At 39.2% G+C, this 22,031-nt stretch overlaps 1 protein-coding gene across 2 annotated transcripts in view; it reads left to right on the top strand.

Annotated features, from left to right (window-relative positions):
* Window positions 1–365: 365 nt before the first annotated feature.
* Window positions 366–22,031, top strand: part of TAB2 (TGF-beta activated kinase 1 (MAP3K7) binding protein 2) — a 60,808-nt gene continuing 39,142 nt past the window's right edge. The window contains exon 1 of one of the 2 annotated variants that reach the window (XM_071432951.1): window positions 366–502. The gene's annotated coding sequence lies outside the window, so the exon portion shown is untranslated. Of the gene's footprint in view, window positions 503–542; window positions 660–22,031 lie in introns of those variants that run through there. The other variant, XM_071432959.1, reaches the window with a different exon arrangement.

The raw sequence follows: 22,031 nt of genomic DNA, 5'->3' as shown, positions 1-22,031 counted from the left end.
GGCGCCCATTGGCGCGCGGCGCATCCCCGTTAGCGCTCGCGGCGCGGTCTCGCGATGCTGGGGCCGCCGCCGCCATATTGTCGCTCTATTTTGATTCGGAGCGCAGAGAGCGCGGGGGGAGGGGGCCGGGAGCGGCGCGCGGCCCCAGCGGCGGCTCCGGCTGAGCGGGAGCGGCGCCGCCACAGCCACCGTACGCACACCCTCACACAGCCCCAGCCCACCCCGCCCGCCGCCGCGGCAGCACGGACCCCCCTGCCCTCCTTCCTCCTACTCCTCCTTCCTCCGCCTCCTCCCCCCGCGGAGCGGAACGACGGCGGCGGGAGGCTGTGGAGAGGGTCGGGTCGGCGGGGTCCCCCCTGCCGGGCGGAGGCGGCGGCGGCGCTGGTGGCGGTAGTGGCGGCGGTAGTGGCGGCGGCTGCTGCCGTGGTGGTGGGGGAGGCGGCGGCGGAGGAGGAGGCGGAGGAGGAGGAGGAGGAGGAGGAGGAGGAGAAGCGGCAGCAGGGTAAGGCTGACCCCGCCGAGACGGGCCTGGTGGCGGCTCCCCGGGCCGGTTTCCTGGTCCCATCCCTGGGGGGCTGCAGGGAGAGGCGCGGGGGGCCGGCAGGGGCGGGGGGCCCGGGGCTTCCGCGGCCGCTCAGCGCGCCCCGGGCTGTGCCAGGGTGAGGAAGACAGGGAAGGCCTGTGCGAGGGGAGGGAGCAGCCCCGGCGCCCCTCTCCTGCCGGCGTGCTGGGGCGGGGTGGGAGAGCGGGGACGGGAAGGCTCCGCGCAGCGGGGCTTTCGGAGAGAGATGGAAACTTATTTTCCTTCGCGAGTCGCTGGAGCTTCCCGACGCGGGGAGGGATCGGGGGGCTGCGGCTGCCCGGGGAGGGGCGGGAGCTGCCAGCGGGCTCGCCTGGCTGCGGGAGGGAGGGGGAGAGAGAGAGGAGAGAGGGAGGGGCTGGCCCGGCGCCTGGCAGGTGACAGGTGTGAGTGCGCCGGGCGAGACTCCGCCATTTGAGGATGAGTACCCGAGTGTCTGAGGTGGGAGTTGTGCCCCGTGTCTTTGCGGGGGCTGCCTGGGCTCGATTCCATATATAGTATATTTGGGACGTTGGTTTCCATTATTCGAGTCAATTTAGTTGTCGAGTAGAAATTCTTGAAATGGCTCTGATAAGAGGGGTTTTGCAGAGTGGAGATGCATAGTGCTTCTCGTTTTCTTCCCTTTTTCTGTTTTGTCCTTCTGAGAGACGTGGGAACGCTCTGCGGAGGTGTGTAGTACTCTGTCGCATTCATTGGAAGGCTCGTATGAAAGTCTGAATGCTCAGTCCTGTTAGATGCAGGCAAGGCCTTCAGGGCAGAAACCTGGTGTTCTTTGTGCTGTGCCTGGTGGCTCGGCAGGGCCTGGTTTGTTCCCAGACCTGTGGGTGTTTCTGTACTAATGATGGTAAGCACATACATAAAAAAAGGAATTCCACAGGGATGCTTCTTAGCAAGGAGTGGGTTTCAGGTGTGGTTTTCTAGTCATAAGTTTAGGATATCTGATACAGACTTGATAAAGCAGTTTCTGAAGTTCACCTGTAGAACGCTGAAAATTGTGCTGCATATAATTTTCAATACTCTCACATATGCCTTTTAAACATCAGCATAAGTCAGAGTCTTAGACTGTTCAAATTAGTTCATGTCATGATTTTACCCACCCAAATGGTACAGTTTGTACACTACTTTATAAGGAGGGCTAACGATGCTGTAGCAATAGCATTATATTCACTATTGGCCACAGTTTGCTGAAATCAGGAATAATTTTCAGCTTAGCTATTGATTTGCCAGATAATTGGGCATTTGTGTTTCACATACAAATTTCAATTATTTGTTCTTTGCCTATACTGTTGTGAGTGTATACAGCTACAACTGTAATTGTATGCTGGTACCTGCTTTTGGCAAGAGGGAAGTTCCGCTGACACCTTACATGTCATCAGCTTCAGTGAGTCCTGCTCTCCATTTTAAATGAAAATTTCAGTCGGTTGTGACTGTGATCCCCATGTTAAACTTGGGTATTCTTAACTGTAGATAGTACCTTGATTTGTGCTGCCGCATAATGAAGCCTCAGTTGATTCTCAATTTCTTGTAAAAACTGAGAAGACCTGGGTGGTTTTTCTCATGTTGCTTCACAGGGGAGAGAGCCTCCAAAGGGGAAGAGGTAAGGAAGGTGGTTGGGGGAGGTACTCAGTCTGGGTCATCCCAGTTTTGTGTTTAAGAGATACTTGATAAAGATCATCCCTGTCATTACGTGTGGGGGCAGTGCCATCTTGCTATGCTGTGCTATGCTACCTTTGCTTATGCCAGCTTTTCACATCTTTGTGAAATGCAAACCATTATCTTTCTCAATACAAGAGAAGTCAAATGGTTCTACTCTCTTCCTTTATGTCTGCTGATAGAATAATAGAATTCTTGAAAATGGGCACTCTTCCTATGACAGTGTCCTGGTGGACACTTCTCTTTTCCAGCAGTGACAGAACGGAAGAAGATAGTGGTTTTCTGCACCATGGCATTGCTTTGAAGGCCAAGGTCTTGTGTTGTTTTGTAATGGTTTTTGGTGTTATAGGTAACTGGTATGTTTTTTGAGTCTTGTAGAATTAAACCTGTCATCTGTTCAAGAGATTATTCTCAGAAAAAAAAGATTTTTTTTTGCTAGGTAGCTTAAAGAGCTATTGGCGAACTATTTCTTTGTGAGAGTGTATTTTGAAACATAAAACTATGTTACTGTTCATCCTGTTGCAAGTGCTGCCTTCCTTATCGTGATCTCCATGGTTGGAAACACTGGAAGAAATAAGTTGGTCAGACGTGACCTCAAGTTTATGAAATGACTGTAAATTTAGGACTGCGGGATCAGGCTGATCTTTTCTGAACTGCTGCAAGCGGAATGCTGAACCATGTTACTGTTGGTGCTTTTACAGAAAACAGAACAAAAAATCCAGTGATTCAGAACTGGATTTTTTTAAAGCTGTATTCAAAACTCAAATATTTAAATGTTTGACATGAAAGGTAATTTTTTTACCGTGAATGTATACAGTGATTCAAGTTGGGTTTTTCTCACTTCATTGGTGTAGTAGGTTATCTCAATTGGGCAAGTGTGTGCTTTCTGTTTCAAGGAGGAGAAATGCTGTTGGATGCTCTAAGGCATCTTGAACCCTTCTTTGCAACCTGGTCTGGTTTGGATTTCACATATTTAAATGCAACTGTGAAAGCAAGAAAGCTGTCAGATTGGATAATATTTTTTTATAAACTTTCCAATGTCATCAGGTGTTTTTCAGTATAATAGTTGTTTCAGTTTCACCCTCTCTTGAGAATGCTTAGCAGAAAATCACTGACATAATATTGATGCTTTCCTTGACAGAAGTTTTTGTAGGCATTTATCCTAATTATAATAAAATTAGGGATTTATTTTTATTGAACTGATCAGTAAGTAAAACTCTCAATCAAGAAATTACTGCAAATGCTATACAGACATTTACTGAGTTTTCTGGTTTCTGTTACACTGCCTTTAGGTGGTGTTCCTTAATTGGTAGTAATTGGATTCTAGTGAAACCAAGTGAAATAGCCTGACATGAGTAAAGTTAAAAGATCTGTGGGGTTTTTGTGTAGTATCATGATATTCTTGGAACACGACCATTGCTAAATGAACAGCATCACTTGCTATATTCTTGTTGCCATAGGTGCAGTTAAGGAATACTTAAATACATAATATTTTTAGAATGTATTAGGTTTTTTTGTTGGTGCAAGAAGTCAAGCATAATTTGGTAATGTGCTAAAAAAATTGTAAGTTAATACCTAGTCAGACAATTTTACCACACAAATACTTTTTTTTTGTTTGAAATATGCATTCTACTCTTAGAAAAATGCTATGTGGAATCAATTTTTGTAGCAATGTGCAAAATGTGTAGCTCTTTTCTATTCTAAGCACAGATGAAGATCAGATTTCGCTGTCTTAAGTGATGAGTGGTTTAAAACTCATCCAGATCCTGGTTGTACTATGAACAGAATTTAATTTTTCCATTATTTAAAAATCAGTGTTTCAGCATGGATTTAAACCTTGTGCTCCCTTTAGTGTTTAAAAAAGCATTACATTGGAATACTCCACAGCAGAAGAAAAATGTAGGTTGTATATGTGAATTTTTTAAAAATGATCACCCAAGCAACTAGGACTGTACACCTTTTAGTCATGCTATTGTTAGGTTTGCTAGAATTTGCCAAAAATAGGACAAAGCCACTTTATATGCTCACTGCTTTGATGATTAACTTAAGGTAGATTACCACTTAAATGCAAAGTATCCTATGCTTGTTCCAGAATTAATCAAATCTGGTGCTATGTGGTGCTGGCTGCCTGGTCTTCTGAGGCTGCCAATGGAGAAGGCAGAATTCAACCTGCTTTTACTCTCATTGAAAGCATGAATTCAAGTTACTTTTTTCTACAAAGCTGCCAGTTTTCACAAAAGTTGTAGAATCCTTTTTATCTGTGGGATTTTGTATTCCTTTAAAATGCACTTGAAAATAATCAGAGGATGCAAGTAGTTATTAAAAGGACAAACAAAACACATAAATGCAGTTTCTTTAAGAAGCATTAGTTAACTGGACGTGCTAGAAAATAAATTTTTGCAGTTTGGGAGTTCAGAATTAGCTGTTCTCTTGGGGATAAAATGTTGAGATGCACCTATTTTCTGTAGGGGTTTTTAAGAAATAGTTGCTGGTTTAATATGTTTGTGTAGTGATTAACTGTCTTTAATTTGCTTTTCTAAAGTCACAAATCTTGAGCAATCATATTTCATTTAATCTTGTGTCTCAGTAAATTTTGAGCACATCAAAATTTCAGCAGAGAAATTAGCCAAGGGGTCAAGGTGTGAAAGATTTTACATTATAATAATGTTGAACAAAAACTCATTAAAGTTGATGGCTTCATTAAGATCATCTCTTTAGGGGAAAGTTTTGCATGAATTTAGCAGTTACCTGTACTTAGCTGCCAGTTGTCTGTGGAGTAAGAAGCAGGTATGAAGTGCTGTACTCTTTTCTCCAGTCAGTAGTTAGAGGATGTGAGAGGTTAAGTATATTGTGGCCAGTGCTTGGGAGAGAGTGGTAAGATAATAGGCGTCTGGGATAGAGGTGGAATGTGACTAATTGGAGCACAAGGGCATGGCTGAGACACAGAGAAATCTGGGTAACGAGACTCGATTACTTCTGCACTTTTTGGGACAGCATCCTGAAGAAAAATCTCATTAAAATAGGTTCTTAAGAAGATGAAGACTGAAAAAAAAAAGATTTGATGATATTGTTGCTTCCACTCATGACAGAGCCTCTTGGGCTGTGGCTGCTCTTGTGTTTGTGTGGATCTGATTCAACAGGAGTGCCCAGACTGGCACAGTGTGTGAAGCAGCAAGGGGCAAGAATGTGCATGAGTAAGGGAGGAGTCACGTAAGTGTGTAAGACATACATGTTTTTCTCAAAATACACCATCAAAAACATTATTGTTACATCGTGTATAGTTAGAGTTTCTTTAGGTAATGTCACTTACATGTTGGTTCCATGCTGGTAGTATACTTCAGTCATGTCTCTGTGGGCTGTTGCATGCAATGGTACATGTGATGAACTCCCAGGTCTAACTGATTTATTTGTGAAGGTGAGCCATGGTAGTATCAAATTGTTTTAGTAAACCTGAAATTATTTGCTTTTTAATATAGATTTATTACAGTCTAAAGATTTTATGGAGTTTTTTGAGTCTAGAAATAAGTATTTGCCTGGTACACTTCTATTTTGTCCACAATGCTAGTAAAAGTGTGTAAGAATTCGCTGGCAGATGGGAAATACTCTTTAACAGCAACCGTTTAATTTTATTTGCTGCAGCCTGTCTTTATTTTTCAAGAATATGCTTTCGTGTTATCAGGTGTTTTCATAAGTGACTTGTAGAAAGATCAAGCATAAATATGTTTAAGGAGTAACTCTTAGAGACTGTCAAAGCTAGGGCTTTAGAATGCATTTTTCAAAGGAAATTACACTGTGTGTAAAAATCCCATGCTTATTCATCAGTTTATCAGCATGTTCTCAGAATGCCTTTTTTAACAGGGTAAATGAGACAGGTTTAGTAAAGTAACTAAAAAAATACATTAAGTTTCAAAATTTAACTACACCACAGACATTAGTTACTGATCTGATGCCTCAGGAGCTGTGAGAGACATGTACATTCATATAAATCATCTCTCTTCTTGAAGCTGTTGGTGTTCTGGAAATTGATTTCTGTGTTGTACTGAAGGCTAGAAATGCAGAAAAGTCTTTCCATGTGTAAGTCCTAAGCCTCATTTCCCCAGGTAGAAAAAAATTAACTATTTTAACTAAAATTAAACTAACATTAACTATTTTAACTAAAACTAACTATTTTAACTAAAATTTATCTATATATAGGGGGAAAGGCACAAAATTAAAGAAATACTTAAGTTGTACAGTGTGGTCTGTAATTGCATCTTTTGTTGATTCATGTTGTGTTTAAACTCTTAAGAGCTGAAGTTTCCCCTCCCTGCATCTGTGCTGTGCTACACATCTCTTTGCAGTACTCTCCTGTGTTTTACAGCACTCATAGTTTTTTGGGTTTTCTGTTTAATTTTTCTTTACTCTTCGAAATATCTGTCATGCAGAATTTATCTCTTTCAGCTCCTTTACTGACATTGTATCATATTTGTAGGTGAGCTAGAAAAGAGGAAATCTGGTCATTCATATCCTCTGCATTTACCTTGCCTAGGCATGCTGATCTACACTTTATAGCTGAAACATTAGTGCCTCTTGCTTATACGTGACTTTGCCATTCTTTTTGTTCTAATCTTTCTTAAGAGACTCATTCAGCACGTGTCATTTCATTCCCATTTTGTCTCTTCTTCACAGTACCATTGCTAAGTTTGCCCCTGCTTCAATTAGGCTTTCCTGAGAGAACGATAGAAAAAAAAATATCTTGAGTTCTCTACTTCAATTTCTTTCTAGTCACTCAACTGGTTCAAACTGCAACTTCCATTTGTTGAACAAGCATTTGTTTTTCAAAGGGAATAGTAGGTTATCCTTCTTAAAGAGCCTTCTTAAGTCTAACAGCCTTAAGCCTGCGAATAGACAATCTCCAGGGGCTCAGCAAAAGTGTGCTTAAAAAGGCATTTTAGGTTGATAAGTACAAAGCAGTAAAAAAATCTGGTGTCTTGCTCTTTTTTTTTTCTTAAGTACCACTCTTGTCTTTGGTAAATGGGGATAAGATTATTTTGTATGCAAAAAGTTGTGTATTTAAAACTGTCTTACTGTAATAACTTCCAATACCAGATTATTATATTGTATTGACTAGAGTTTAATGTGTATTAGGCCCTTTTGTGCAAAGCAGTGTATAAATATTTATCAAATAAGTCAGTCCTAGAAGAGTTTGTAGTCCCATGAATAAAAAATTTGTTTACCTAGGAACATATATTGGATCAGACAAAGACATTTAGCAAAGTATTTTTATCTTTCATTTATTAGGCCTGTTAGTTCTCCAGTAATTTTAAATTTTCCAGTCTTTAAATATTAATTAAAACTGTCTTTGATAGCTGTAATTCATTTAGTGATGTTTTGACATTACTTTTAATATTTGCCTGGAAAACTCATAGAGGAGGTATGAGATTGCTTGAGTTAGACCCTCACTAGCTTGTACTCATTGGTAGCTGCTTAGGGAAGAGGTTGGTGTATCAAAGCTGAGAGTTGGTTATCAGAGTGGATCACATCTGTGACACACTTGGGGCTTCACTCTGAATGAGATGAGTTGAACACAAGGAAAATTTGACCACAAGCAATTTCTTAAAAATACATATGTAATTTTGTTTTGCATCATATAGTATGAATGTATATGTAAAAAAAGTTGCTAAAGGATCCGTTTTTGTGCCTCTACAAGAAGCACAAGTCGATCTTTCTTTTCCATGCGTAAAGTGCAACACTTTTTTTTGTTCCTCTTCCACAATATGTGGTGAAGGAGAATAAAATAAATTGTAAGCAGCAGGTGAAAGCTGTCGTTTGAATTGTGGAAATTCCTGTTCTTTCCAGTCTCCTGTGTTAAGCAGCAAGGTTCAGAGAAAATACTCATTAATTGTTTCTTCTTTCCCCTGCATGAGGCTGAAAACCCCTGTGGTTTCCAGATCAAAAGGAAAATATAGTTTCTGCCAGTAGTGCTCTCATACACATACTGTGGAGGAAAAATATCAGTTTGACAATGTGGTATCTTGACTGTTCTGATGCTATTGGTTTTGTCAAAGCTGGGATAGGTACCAGCATGGCTGCATGGTTTGGAGGGATGAAAGTGTCATCCTTCCATGGAACAGCAGTCTGCATGCAGAGATTGCTGGTGTAGTGCGGTCACGTGTGCAGAATGGTGCTGTTTTTCTGGAAGAGCTGCAACGTTGAGTGAGTTCTTTTGGTTTATTGATACAAAAATAGGCCTTAGCTGCCATGAAAGGACTACTTTTGCTATTTTGTCAGTATTCTTCATACATTAATTAATCTTGAAATAATATAAAAAATGGCTTTGAGATAGGCAGTTTAGAGTAAAAAATGGAAGAACACAAAGTGTTTGTGAGCATCAGGGGCCACTGATATTTTGCAGTGACTGAACAGAGAAGACTGCTTTCACTGACACAAGCAGCTGCTCCCTTGTTCTGGTCTCATCTGTCTGTGAGCCGGGGCAGTTTCTGTATGGGTGCTTGGAAAATTAACCAGATTGCTGTTAAACTTAGGTGATCTCCTGGGCTGAGACTAAGTCCTGGGTGCTGAGGAGCTGCTGGAACAGTCTGGTGGCCTCCTGTAACTTCACAATGAAGGGGTTGTTCAGTGACGGGGCATGGACTTGCCATCCTTTCCTCAGGGCCCACAAATAGGTTTTTCTGCAAAACTGAGATATGGTAGAAAAAACAGAAGAATAGATACATAGAAGAAATAAGAGTTAATTAAGCTGGTATTGTGGATGATGAAAGCCCCTAATGAAACTGTAGACCTGAGAGTGGTCCTATGACAGAGAAATAAGACCTGCTCAAGGATTCATCCTTACTCACTGTGGTACTGCAGCTGTTCACAGAGTCACCAACTGAAATGGTGTAAATTAAAAGCTAGCCTTCAAAAAGTAGAACTAACTTCATAAGTTGAACTAATTTCATTAGTTGAACTAACTTCACCAGAGAACCCATGTATGTGGATTCTACCACTAAAATCTTCACTAGTGACCTACCTGGATGAAAGATGCTAACAGTAATCTTTTTCCTTTTATCTGGACATAATCAAGGAGTCTTAAATGCTTTCAACAGCTGTATTTTAATTAGTTTTAAGTGATGGTGCCTGCAAGAATCCTAGCAGTCTTCTCTTTGTCAATAAGAAAGGGTTTTTCCTAAAGTTTTCTGATCTTTAAATGCTGTAGTTCAGTTTTGCAGTGCATTAGGAAATTCAGGTTCCACTGAAACTAGTCAAAGTGTGGCTCATAGGTAATTGTAAGTGCAATGAGTTATGTAAACTATGGAAAGAGAAAGATTGAGAGGAAAGGTGCAGCACTTGTTGAACTCTTGAGGAAAAATGTGGCTAAATTAGGATAGCAAAACAGATGTTTTGAAATGATGTTCATGCTTTGCCTGTATACTACAAGGGAGCATTATTTGTAGCCTGGAGTTGGAGCCTTTTATAACCTTTAGTGGTTATAAGACAAAACTAGTGAATCTCTTAAATTATAATCTGCTATTCAAACATATTAATGAATACAAAGCTTCATTTAAAGATCAGTAAATTAAAACTAGTGTGTAGGTGTTCTCTTTCTTTAAGTTGCAGATTCTGAATGGACTTTGGAACTCAGCAGTAGTTGCTAATCTGGCCTGCATGTTCGGATTCTTGCCTGGCAGATACCAACAACTTCTTCAAGCTAAAGCTTAGGCTGTGGTTTCTCTCGTGTTTTCTTGCTTGTGTTTATTATATTGGTTTTGTTTGATTTCTTAGGGGTTTTGGTTGCCAGTAGTATTGCTGTGACAAGAGTATCTTCAAGTACCACCTAATGGAGTTAGCAGAGTTGATGAAGCTACAGGCTTCCTTCCTGTTGAAACCAGCCAAAAGAACAGGCCAAACTGAAGCTTATGTTTCTTCAGTGCAGAGCCAGGGGCAGCTCTCTGGAAGGATTTTTCCACTCCCCATCAATGAGTGAGGAAATTCTTGCCAATGCAAATGAGATTGAGACCTGCAACTTGCCTCAATATAATATAGTTTGAGAGGAATACATAATCTAGAAAAATATCCAGAGTTATACTAGCATGGAATCCTGTTAGTTAAAAGAAATTTGTCTTCATGTTTGAAGTTTTTAAGAGTCTTGGATAAAACAGTATTTCAGCATTGTCTGTGTGGCTTCAAGCTGCTGCCTGTTTGTGATAAGGGCAAGTCATCACCTTACACTGTCATGTCAATGAATGCTGCAGAATGCCTGCAGTGACTATGCAGACTGTCAAAATTCACTGCTTTCAAAAGCCCTTTCTCATTTTGTTTTACTATTGCCACCTTCTCTGGCTGTTGTAGCTTTGTTTTCCGGTATGTATGGATTGACTGGGATTTTAAATTGTTTTAGGAGAAGCCTAGCAGTGCAGCTTTGTTTGCCTTATGAACTTAAAAATTTGTTGTCACTACTTTATCATCCTTTCTGAACCTATTGTTAGAATGTAATTGGAAGGAATAGTACTTTGCTATTTATTTATGGGGGAAACGGTGGTGGTACCACAAAATTAAAGCATGAGGGGTTTTTTAATATCTTGGTTCTTGCCAGTTCCTCTGAAAAGTACCCATTTGCATTTTTTAATTATGCCTGCCTTTAAAGAATGCTGCCTGTAACCTATAGCTTAGTATTTTAGCAGGACAAACATTAGAAAATTGGGATGAGTAAAAATTGAATTCTTGTGAAATACAGAACTAAATAGTTACAAATCCTTTGCTGCTTTATCTGTGTGACACTGTTCATTTTATCTTTCAAAAGTCGGTCTACTTCTATTAACAGGCCTCTTATCTTTATTGCAAATGCAAGAAATGTATTAGTATGTCAAAGCTGTGAAGAGATATCCGGACTAGCAGAGGTACTTTTTCACCATGCTATTGTTCAATATTTATTTTCATAAAATGGGTTCTCCGCTTTCTTTAGATTCCTGAAAATACACAATCTCTGGCTATATTTCTGATTAGAAGAGAAACATTGAGGTATAACAGTTCTTCTTAATTGTATGTACTTTTTATATTTTCCTCTTTTTTTTTTTTCCTTAATAAAAGGCTATCAGCTGATATCAATATCCAGAAAATATATCCAGGCAATACCCAGAAAACACAGTGAGAAGTCAAAATCTGAGTAGAAATTGTTTATTTCTACACTTCTCTTCTGCTTGTCTGTCCACAGTTTACAGAGAGGGCTTGGAATAGGGATCACACAAGGACAAAATCTTAGTTGCAAGTCCTCTGGATTTTTTATGTGAATTTTAGTCTTGAGTAAAACTTACTGCTGCTGTTGGATTCTTTTTCTTCCCAAGTGATGTGAAAAAGTGGAAGACCTTAGAAGGCTAAAAGCACTCGCCTGGTGCCATGAGGCATCTTTTCTATTCTTTCTCAGCTTTCCCGTTTCTTTTCCCTTGTCCGCCTTTTTCAGAGCAGGTTACTTAGTTAATAATTTTTTCTTTTGCTTAGCTAGTTGTCTTGTTAGTATGTATCTGTTGTCAGGGTTCTTGTAAGGAATTTTAGTTTAAGGTAGGAAAAACCTAGATTATAGGTTACTTTGTAAAAGGAGTAGTAGTTGTCTTTTAAAGGTTGTAACGGCAGGAAACAATAGGTACTCAGAAACTGTGAATGCTGGAGACATTTCAGCTCCTCCTGGCTTTCCTCTCCCCTTTCCTTGTTAATCCCCTTCCCCCAGTCTTGTGTGGAGTAAAATGCAGAAAAAAAGATCAGTGGTATTAGTCCATTACATAACAGCAAGTGCAGTGATTACATTTTCCTTTCCTTAACAAAAGGATGGAGAACAACTGGCACTCTTATCTTCCTTGAAGACAGTTCATAGTGAAACATGGAGAACCTACAAAAATAGCAATTTTAAAAATTATATATTATCAGTTTCTCGATGGGAAATCTGTATCTTATTCTAGAAGAAGATAAGTATGGGAAGCTAACTGGGAGCTAGAGGAATAGCTGCTTAGATATCTGTCTGTTGCTTTCTCTACTTGTGCATCAGGTAGGGCCTTGGAAGAAAAGCAACAAGAAAACCAAGTTGTATGGGCACCACCATGAGTATTTCTATTTGACTCATGCCTATCAGTGTCTGTTACCTCATCTTAGTGTTGGTGGAGGTTATTGGCTGGATTTTTGTTTATTTTCTACTACAACAAATTTGGCAGAAAATAAGTGGAAACTAGAGGCTTCCTCCCAAATATTGCAGTGGTGCTCTTGGGTTTGTCCTTATATGTGTTGGTTTGGGAACTAATAGAGAAGAAAGAGAAAACAACAACTAGTTTTCCATTACCACACTTCACCCTTTCTTTTCCCCCTTTTTTCTGGCAGCTGTCAAAAGTCCTCCACTATTACCCCAGGGATTTCTGCCAGTGTAGTTTCACAGGTGAAGATAACTGCGGATACAAAGTAAAGCTTTGTTAGCCTAAAACTATGGCAGCCCAGCTGTGAGTCTCTTCCTAATATGGACACCCTTTATATCTAAGGATCTCAATTGACCTTCTAGAGGAGAGGATTGTCAGAAAAGGGGAGTTCTGTGGCCAATTTTTTTGCTTATCATACTGTGTTACATAGCTAAAGGTCTTTTCCTCACTAACTCTTGGTGGGAGGTTCTCTTTTGGTGTTGTCCTACCAATCTTTCTGAAACTTCTCTACTGCCTGTAAGTTCAGGTGCTGTGTTTTGACAGAGTTGTTTCTAATTATAGCTGTTATCAATTGAAGGAAGTGGTTTGCTGTTATTTACCCTTTGTATTGCTTTTCTAGAACTTGTATGTTTCCTCCTTCCTCTTACCCTACAGGTCTACATTGTTGCTTGTTTGTAACAGCTGCCAGAAGCAGCTTTGTGTGATTGGGCTAGGTTTTTAACTTTTTCAATGTTTATTCTAGGGCTAAGGCAATGTAAAATCAGAAAAGTCTGATTTAGTGTTGGAGAGAACCTTGATTTTTCTCCCGTCTCCAAGACTGTCCTTAGGAAATGTTAAGAGTGTGATTTGTAGATCAGTGTAAGTTTGCTCTGCTTCTTTCCCTGTGTTCACCCTGACATTCATCTGACTCAAAGCCAAACTAGCAGAAAATTAACATGACATTATTCCTTGTTCTGATTTTGCTCCATGAACTGGCTTGCTGGAGAATCAGATGAGTGCCAGAATTGGGCACTCACAGGAGGGGAGGGAGAGGGGGAATGCATGCCTGAGAACAGGAGGAATGACAGTGGCAATATTGAATTGTTTTGGAACAGCATTTTAAGGACTGGCTGAAATACTCAGCCTTACTGTCATTAAAATATTATAAGTAAAGGATATATTGGTAAACAAGTGAAATCCTTGATTTAGATGAAAAAGGAATTTATTTTGTTGACAGTCTGGGTAGGTATTTACGCAAATACTGGATTTACCAGTGGCACCTCTCCCGTCAATTAAAGAAATTGTTTGAGTTTTGTAATGGGTGGAAGAATGGAAAAGAAAATATTGAGCCAGCCCAGAAGTAAAGGAAAGTATTCAACCAGCCCAGAAGTAAAAGCGTGTGTGAGACACAATCCTCTGTGCTCCTTGATTGGGAGAGAGTACTATGAGGGTTGCTAGGAAATTAAATCAAATCTCAAAGTTTATGAAATAAGTGGAGATGTTTCTCAAGGTGAGTCACAAATGTAAATGAGAAGGAAGTAGAAGTTGTCCTTTAGTTACTTGGTTTACCTTTAGGGAACAGGAGGGAAGTTGGAGCTCATGGTACTTGGCTGCTTGGTCATCTAACTACATATTCCTTGGCCCAGCTGCTTCAGACCTTTCATTCTGCTTGCATCTGTTTCTGTGGGAATTAGGACCACGGGGCTTTCTAAGCAGTACCAAAGTGTCTGATAGTGGGCACGCATTTTACTGTTTTGACTCTTTGTTAGTCATAGGTAATGTCATTATATTATGAAAAGTGCAAGTATTTTCAAAATGATTGGTGTACTTCCAAAGAGTGGGTGGATATTTTTCTTTGCTCATTATCCTCTTTCCACCTACCCCCTCTATGGTATGGGAGTTAACCATAAGAGATTTCTGCATTTTGGAGTGTGCAGGACAAGGTATTGGTGGTCATGCCAGAGGAGAGTGAAAGAGTTGCATTTGATAGTTCCTTGAGGCTTGTCCTACTGTCCCAGTTCCACATGTAATTGCAAAAACTTTAAAGCATGCCAAAATGAAAAAATGAGGGTTTATTTTGGATTAGAAGCCTGGCAAGAAAAATTCAAGGAATTTTCTTTAATAATTGGGTGAAATGATGTACAGCAATGCACAAAACTGAAGATCTGTTCTATTCAATCAAGCATATCTTTAAATTGTATGTTTGGTTATTACTGTATTTTTGAACTTGCTGTTCTCAAAAGATGACCCATTTGAATAAACTCTTGGGTGGAGATGTCCCCAAATCCTTAAAATAACCAAAACTATTTGCCTCTGTTGGAACAAATCTGCTTTATATTTCATTAAAATGAGAAAAGCATATGACTGATTGCATTAGCCAATCATTTTCTATGCAATCAAAATTTTTGACTGCAAAAATTGATTGATTTTCTTTCACTTCTGCCTTTCAGTTTGATAAAAATTTACACCATGACACAAATACATTTTAGTATACTGACTTTGTTTTCTGGATTGAAGTATAGCTCTGAGTGTTTTGAAATGGTTTTTATCTGCAATCTGAAGCATTTTAGTTGAAGATTCTCTTGAGCAAAAGAAATATGGTCTGTGTGAATCATATTAAGACAAACAAGAGACTATTTTCTTTCTTTTCTTTGAAAAGCTTGAGAACCTAATTTTCTGCCTGGATATTCTGAACAAACTGGTTTTCAGTTAGGCTTAAATAAATCATTGAATCTCTTAATTGAATTTCTTCACTTTTTAAATAAGTTAAAGGAATTGGTAGTTTCTTGCCACCAATATTTTAACTTTTTTTTTTTTTAAGAAGCCTGATTTGCACAGATGTTCTTAAGGGAGAAGTTGATTTTTTTTCTTTCATTTTTCTTCAGCTGTTAGGGAGAGTGATGTTGAAAGTATCTTTGCTTTGTTAAGGGACCATGATTGTAGCTTTCAGGTATTTGGTTTTTACCTTTAATGTCATGCATAAAAAGCAGGCATTTGCTTTTATTTGAGCAAATAGCGAGTGAGCAACATGAGTCTGTGTGCATGAGGAAGTGTTCTCTGATAATCTGGTCTGAATTTTTTACTCCTCTTTTCTTGGTTAGGATCATGTGTGATTACTTTTTTTCCTTGACAGAAAAAGGGACTTGTTTTTATTATCCCCATCATGCAAAATGCATTGTACAGCTTCATGTAGGTAGCAGTTTTCTCTTGGCAGCTTGGACTTAAAGAATGAAATTTAAGATGTTGAAAATTATTGAAATTAGAGGGAGGAGAGCCTGAGCTTTGAGTCTTACTATGCTGGGGTCTTAAGTTTTTAGGTAGATGAAAGTTTTCTCAGAGCAGGCAGTAAAACTTACCTTTCAAGAGCAGATGAAATTGCTAAGAACCGGATCAGCAAGTCATTGTAGGCAGGCATATGGACTTTTGTGTTGAGAATGTTGTAGTTTTATACAATACTTGGTAGGATTTGTAGCAATATATTTTAAAGGAATTCAACAGAGGGTAGTCAAAGCCTGTTTCTAGTAGGCATTATTGACTCATCTGTCCCTTTCCAAAGATCTGCTGTTTAAACTGGGTATCAGCTATGCAAGATGTTTTTCTCATTAGTGGGTTGTTTCTCAGGACCTTTCTCGTCCTTTCTTGATTTACCTGAGTGTTTTACAAGGGAATCTGCACTGTGTTCTTTCTATACCTGTTTTAGCATTTTCTTCCAGCCTACAGTGCCAGACCTATTTCACACTACATCTTTACCTGGTTTGGTCTTACTGACTGTGGGAAGATTGCTCTTTAACAGATGAGAGATTAGACAAAAAGGAATATAGGGTAATTAAAGTGTTGGTTTCTTAATATATTTGGTTCCCTGGTAGAATGTGCCTGAAGAAATGACAAGAGTAAGTAGGAGAAGAAACCCTCTGCCAGCTCCGGTGGTTTTGCAATGAGCTGCATGGTGCTTGCCCAGTACTGAAGTTAGAATTTCAATATTCTTAAACCACAATCTTCTGTCCTTCAAGACTGAAGAACATAGCTGGCATAACTTCTGATTATTTCGAATGAAACAAAGTGAAAGAAAGGAAAATAAATTGTACTGATAAGAATTTCTTTCTTTCTTCTTTGACTTTCTTCTGGAGTCTTCCAGAAAACCAGAGCCCATTTATATGTGGTTGTCTGTATTGATGACTGCTTCTTACTTTTAAAACTGAAATTCCAGTAAGCTTCATGCTGCTGATGACTACAATTAATCTAAAATGACGTTTGTTATAAAGTTAAAAATGTAAAACTACCCAACGGAATGTTTGGTGTTCTGAGGAGCTTTCACAGTTGAGTGATGAAGTACCAGTCTAAGCTAATGCATTGCCATGGCACTCTGGAAGTTGTTACCTTTATGAATTACCAGATACCTTTACAACTCAGTTACTTTGTTCATGCTTCATGCCTTACTTCACTTGCAACTTCGGAAGACTTAATTCAGATTGGAAGGAATTTAGTGGACAGATGAATTGGTTTTCTGCTCTTTTACCAGACTGATGGGTATTAGCAGAGTCGCTAACAATGGAGTAGTTTGTTTCAACTCCCTGGAGATTCATTGAAAGCTTGAAATCAAATGTGTGATCTTTACTTTGTATTAATTCTGTACTTCAGACTATATTTTCATTGCAAAGGGATACAAGACCAAGAATTCTAGAAGATGCCTAAAGTCAGCTAAGAGTTTTATTTTCAAAGGCCCAAGTGTCTTTAAATGTGTGTGTGAAAATGGTGGACTGGAGAAATCAACTTTTTTATGGTTTCTGTAAGCAACATTGACATGTTTGGTTTTGTTGATGGTAATAGTAGGTGGCTTTATTTATAACAAGCATCATGCTAGTTGGCTTTGAGAGTGCAGCAGTCATTCTGCTTGTTCCTGTCACTGGAAATAATACAGTGCCAGCTTAAGAATTCCCTCCTGTTGAGAAAAGAAGTGTATCTTCCCCTACCCATGGGCTTGGATTGGCACTTCTCAAGTACCTCTTCTAACCAGCTCCATTTGCTACAGACAAATTCAGGCTGCCAGATAATCACTTTCTGATCACCTAGCAAATGGACTTTCCCTTTTCAAGTGTCCAGTGAGCAGAAGATCCAGGGAAGTTTTTGTGATGGAGAAAGGAGAGTTAAGCTCTTCCGGCAGGTGGCAGCAGCAACCTGTTGAGCCGGGCTGACTTGGAGGTGTGAGGGCACGGAAAAATGGCTGGTAAATGATGAATAGATGAAGAAACTTCACTGAAGGTAGCTTGCTAGCTTTTAATAGATAATAATAACTGTTCAACTGTTTTCTCAGACCTTTGCACAACAAGATGTGGTGCAGGACACTTGTCAAAAGAGCTCTGGAGTGGTGTTTAGAAAGGAGCCCCTCTGAGTGACAGCAGGCTGCTGTTGTTTGCTCATCTACTCATTGTAGGACCTTCTGAGAAGGTAGACTGGTTTAGGCCCGTCTGTGTTACTGTAATGGTACAGTGAGACGTATGTAAGGGGAAATGTGCATTTTTAATAAACTGTGTACTTTTTGTGCAAGGTAAACAGGTAGTACATGTGTTGGGTCATATATTGGGTCACATCAAAATTCATTACTCTTTATCAGAGTAATACAAGACCAGGTAAGGTGCTAGAAGAAGTACCTAAATAAAGTATATTTGTGGGCTCCCACAGGCTACAGTTTGACCATGATTTTATCAGAATTTATACGGTAACAGTAATGCAGTGAAACTTGACCCTGAAGAGGTGTGTTCAGACCAGATGAGAAGCCAGACTGCTGTCTCAAAACTTCAGTGTAGTGTTGCCTTCATGATACGGGCTACTGTAGTTATACCACAGGATGATCAGTCGTTCGGGGTCATTTGGGCAAGGTCTGACAAATGCACTGCTTATTATTCTTTTGTGTTTCTTAATTGCTGAAGAAGTGCATGCTTCTGGCTAGTTTTTTTAAAAATAGATCTGGAAGTGCACAACCTTTAACTCCTGGGAGGGGATAAGCAATAGAGCAAGAGGCAAAGGGCAGAAACTGATGTAGAGGAAGTTCCACCTGAACATGAGGAAGAACTTTACAGTGAGGCTGACTGAGCACTGGAACCAATTGCCCAGAGAGGTTGTGCACTCTCCCTCCCAGTGATATTCAAAAACCGTCTGGATGCCATCCTGTGCCGTGTGCTCTAGGATGATCCTGCCTGAGCAGGGAGGTTGGACCAGATGACCCTGTGGTCCCTTCCAACATGACTGATTCTGTGCTAAGTTGTATTCAGGTGAGAGGGGAATTCTGTCTTAAAATTAATTAAGCCTGTGTCAGTGTTTAACACTAGAGTCATTCCTGTTTGAGGTTTATTTTTGTTTTGGTTTTTTTTTAAATTAATCCAGAGTTCAGCAGGCTTTCATATATCTTGTTACTGGTTTGCCATATTGTAGTATCTGTTGGGAGGTAAATAAAGAATCAAAATACTGAACAAGGCTTGTTGACCTATTTCTAAGAAGTACCCTGCCCAACCATGGCTGGATAGAGTACAGTGTGTACTTGGTGATAAAAATTCTTCCAAATCAGTATTATAAGGCTTATTCTTCAATTACAGTATTTCTTAGCAAAAATGATGAACTGTATCTTGAATTAAATCTGATGGTAAACATTTGAAGTTAATGGATGAAAAAAATGCATTTATTCTTTATTCTCTAAGTTAATAGTGTTAAAAATGTCTCATGGATGCTTTGAAGCAAGTTCATAGAAAGAAGCTACAAAAGTTGGACATAGATGTTTGATATATTTTAAATTTAAATGTTTGGAATGATACATTTTATTTATTGACTTTTCTGATGTGTGTTCAGAGACTTGCCTAAGTGTGAAGTATGTATGTGTGAATCAGATACAAAACAAAATAATAGAATGTTTCCAGGATTAGTGGTTTTTTCCTTTTAGGAAAAAGTAAAAGCTTGTTTTCTTTCAATATTAACTGCAATACTCTCAAAAATTGGGCTGTAACCAGCAGGAAGTAGAAGGTTGTGTGCCAGAGATGCTTCTTTTGACTGTGTTTGAGACACACATGTGCCCCCTGTGTGTGTGGAGTATGGCTCCATGCCATGCTGACATGATCTAAAACAGCTTCTGTCAGGAAGCTTTATCCATGTAGTTGTAAACCTGAGTATTTGTATGCCAATAGCTTGTGCCCAGGATAGAAAGTGCTTATATCAATAGAGCACAGCCTGCAAGGGTTCAACCCTTTTCATGGCCTTGTAGACATCTTTTTGAATAAACTTAGATCACTAACAGAAGGAAAGTCTTGTCCTATTGCTATGGAAGCTTAAAATCTTAACCAAGGAGCTGGGATGTAGCCCTTACAGAAATAGGATAAGCCAATATTGTGAGGTGAGTTGTATTGTTTTATCCTTGTTACTGTATCAGAGCAGAGATAATTTTCTTCCATACAAAGGGGCTGTAAACAGTTGTTCCAATTATAGTTAACAGTTTATTTTCCCCTCCTTTTCCATTGCCTAGGATTTGTTAAGAGGACAGATGCAGTTACATTTTGCCCCTTTTTCTGAAGGATGGAGATCCAAGATCAAGTTTTGTGTGTGAACAAGTGAAAGAAACAGTAAATGATAAAATACACTTCTTCCACAGACAGGAAATTGTCGTGGTGAGGGAATGGGGGGAGGCAGTTTGAAACTTCTGTTTTAAATGAGTTTCGAAGAGAATTTCTTGTAACCCTTGCATTGAATTTCTTCAAAAGTAGGTGGAAACCTCCTTTTTATTTCTTTTTTAAAACATGCTTATGAGGTGGTAGTAAGTATTCCCTTTTATTCTGTGGTAGTTGGATAATGCACTTAATCAGGGAATGCCAGAACATTTAAAGACCAAGAGTGTAGTTTCATGAGCATTTCTTTCCATGTCAGCACTGGCATGGGCTGTCCTGACCTTAGCTTCTTATTCCTGCCTTGCCCCTCAGTTGTGCTGGTGTAACTAGTTAATGTGCCAGGTGGCTTTGCAGCAAAGCAGATTGTGGAATTTACCATCAGAAAAATATTATTTTTAACCTGGATTGATTCCCTGACCGGCCTCACTGCTCAGCTGCACAAACAGTTGTGCCAGCACAGCTGAGGAATGAGGACTGCTTAAGCTGGTACTGTAGTGGAAAAAGTGTTGTGAAACTATACCTTAATCTGTGTGTTCTAGGTGCAGTTGTACTATGCTGGCAAAATATTCTTCACATAGGTACAGCTTTTATTAGGACGGTTTGACTCTGGAATGGAGAAAATTGTGGGGTTTGCTCTGATATATTTATGTTGTCAAAATATGTCTATAAAACCAGTCTTGACAGTTCTGTTAAAATTTGTTATTGTTTATATAAACTGATTTGAACTACTATGGATCATTAGAAAATTGAAGAACTGTAAAATCAAAACATCCTCTGCTTTTTTATGCTGTCTGCTTGGAATATATGTAATGCTGGGATAGTCACTTCCATCTTCAACAACACTGGTGTTCTGCAGTTCATTCAGCCTTTGTTTTTGAAGATGAGAGTGGCAGAAAGTCTTAAAAGAAATGAAATTCACGGTGTTTTAGTAGATGTGATAATCAACTTAAAGATCAGAAGAACAGATTTAAGATTTCAGGAGATAATATGCTTAGAATAATAATTCCTTCTTATGTAGCGGTGGGTCTTTGCTGAATCTTTGTAGCTATGGGTCCCCTTGGGAAAGACGGCATAAAAATGCTTTAATTCTTTGTCCTGAAACTTTGGCTCTCCTGTTGCATGTCAAATGTCCTCTACATAGACAATTCAATTTTTTAATTTCATTTCTGATTGGGTTTTTAAATAATTTTAAATTCAGCTTCAGTTCTCAGTCTCATGTTATAAATGGGTGGGGGGGAAGGCAAGTATTTTCCCTTACTCGGACTAGTTAGTTAGAATTTTGTGATGCTTTACTTTTAAATTTTGTATTTCTGCATATTGGCATACATAGTATACAGTGTAGAATAAAAGAGCTGATATTACATTTCTTTGTATACAATTATTGTTCTGCTAAGGTGGGCTTCCTTTAGTCATGTGTGCCTAACAGTATATTTCTAGGATTAAAAAACAATGCTGCAGTATTTAATGGTTTTTACTCTCTTAAGTTGGCAAATATCTGAGCTCTTGTGTGGCTGTTAAACAGTTTCATTTATTTCATTTGGTAATGAGTCTTTGTAATGCCTTCTACCCAATTCCTTTTACAAATATCCTTGTATGTATCGTGTATTTATCATGTAATGTTAAAGTTGAGCAATTACAAATCAATTGAGAAATCAAAGATAATGTTACAGTAGAAATTTGTGCTTTGTGTATTCCTTTAAGAGTTCACTGTCCCTATGGCAACAACTGCAAAGAGCTTTTTCTAATTATGCAAAGTTTAAGGTTTCATTAAAGTGGGGGGGAGGGAAGCAGCTCCTAAACTTCTATGTTTTGTGGCTTGGAAAGGAAGCACAAATCTGTTCTTTGTAGACAGTTGTTTTTTGGGTTTTTTTGCTGACTGTTTACAGCTTTCCTATGCACTGAAGAGAAATTTTAATATAAGGGTAAGCTTACTGCTCTGTGCTGGAGTGAAATTGTTCCAGTCACTGATATTTGAGAAAATTATGCAGTAGTTGAGAAGCTGTAAAGACAACTCAT

Source organism: Agelaius tricolor, unplaced genomic scaffold, assembly GCF_023055355.1.
Source record: "Agelaius tricolor isolate 1412-34295 unplaced genomic scaffold, bAgeTri1.0.p SCAF_1, whole genome shotgun sequence".
Classification (NCBI taxonomy): Eukaryota; Metazoa; Chordata; class Aves; order Passeriformes; family Icteridae; genus Agelaius; species Agelaius tricolor.
Note: the sequence above shows the minus strand (reverse complement) of the source record. Positions and strands in the feature narration are given on the sequence as shown.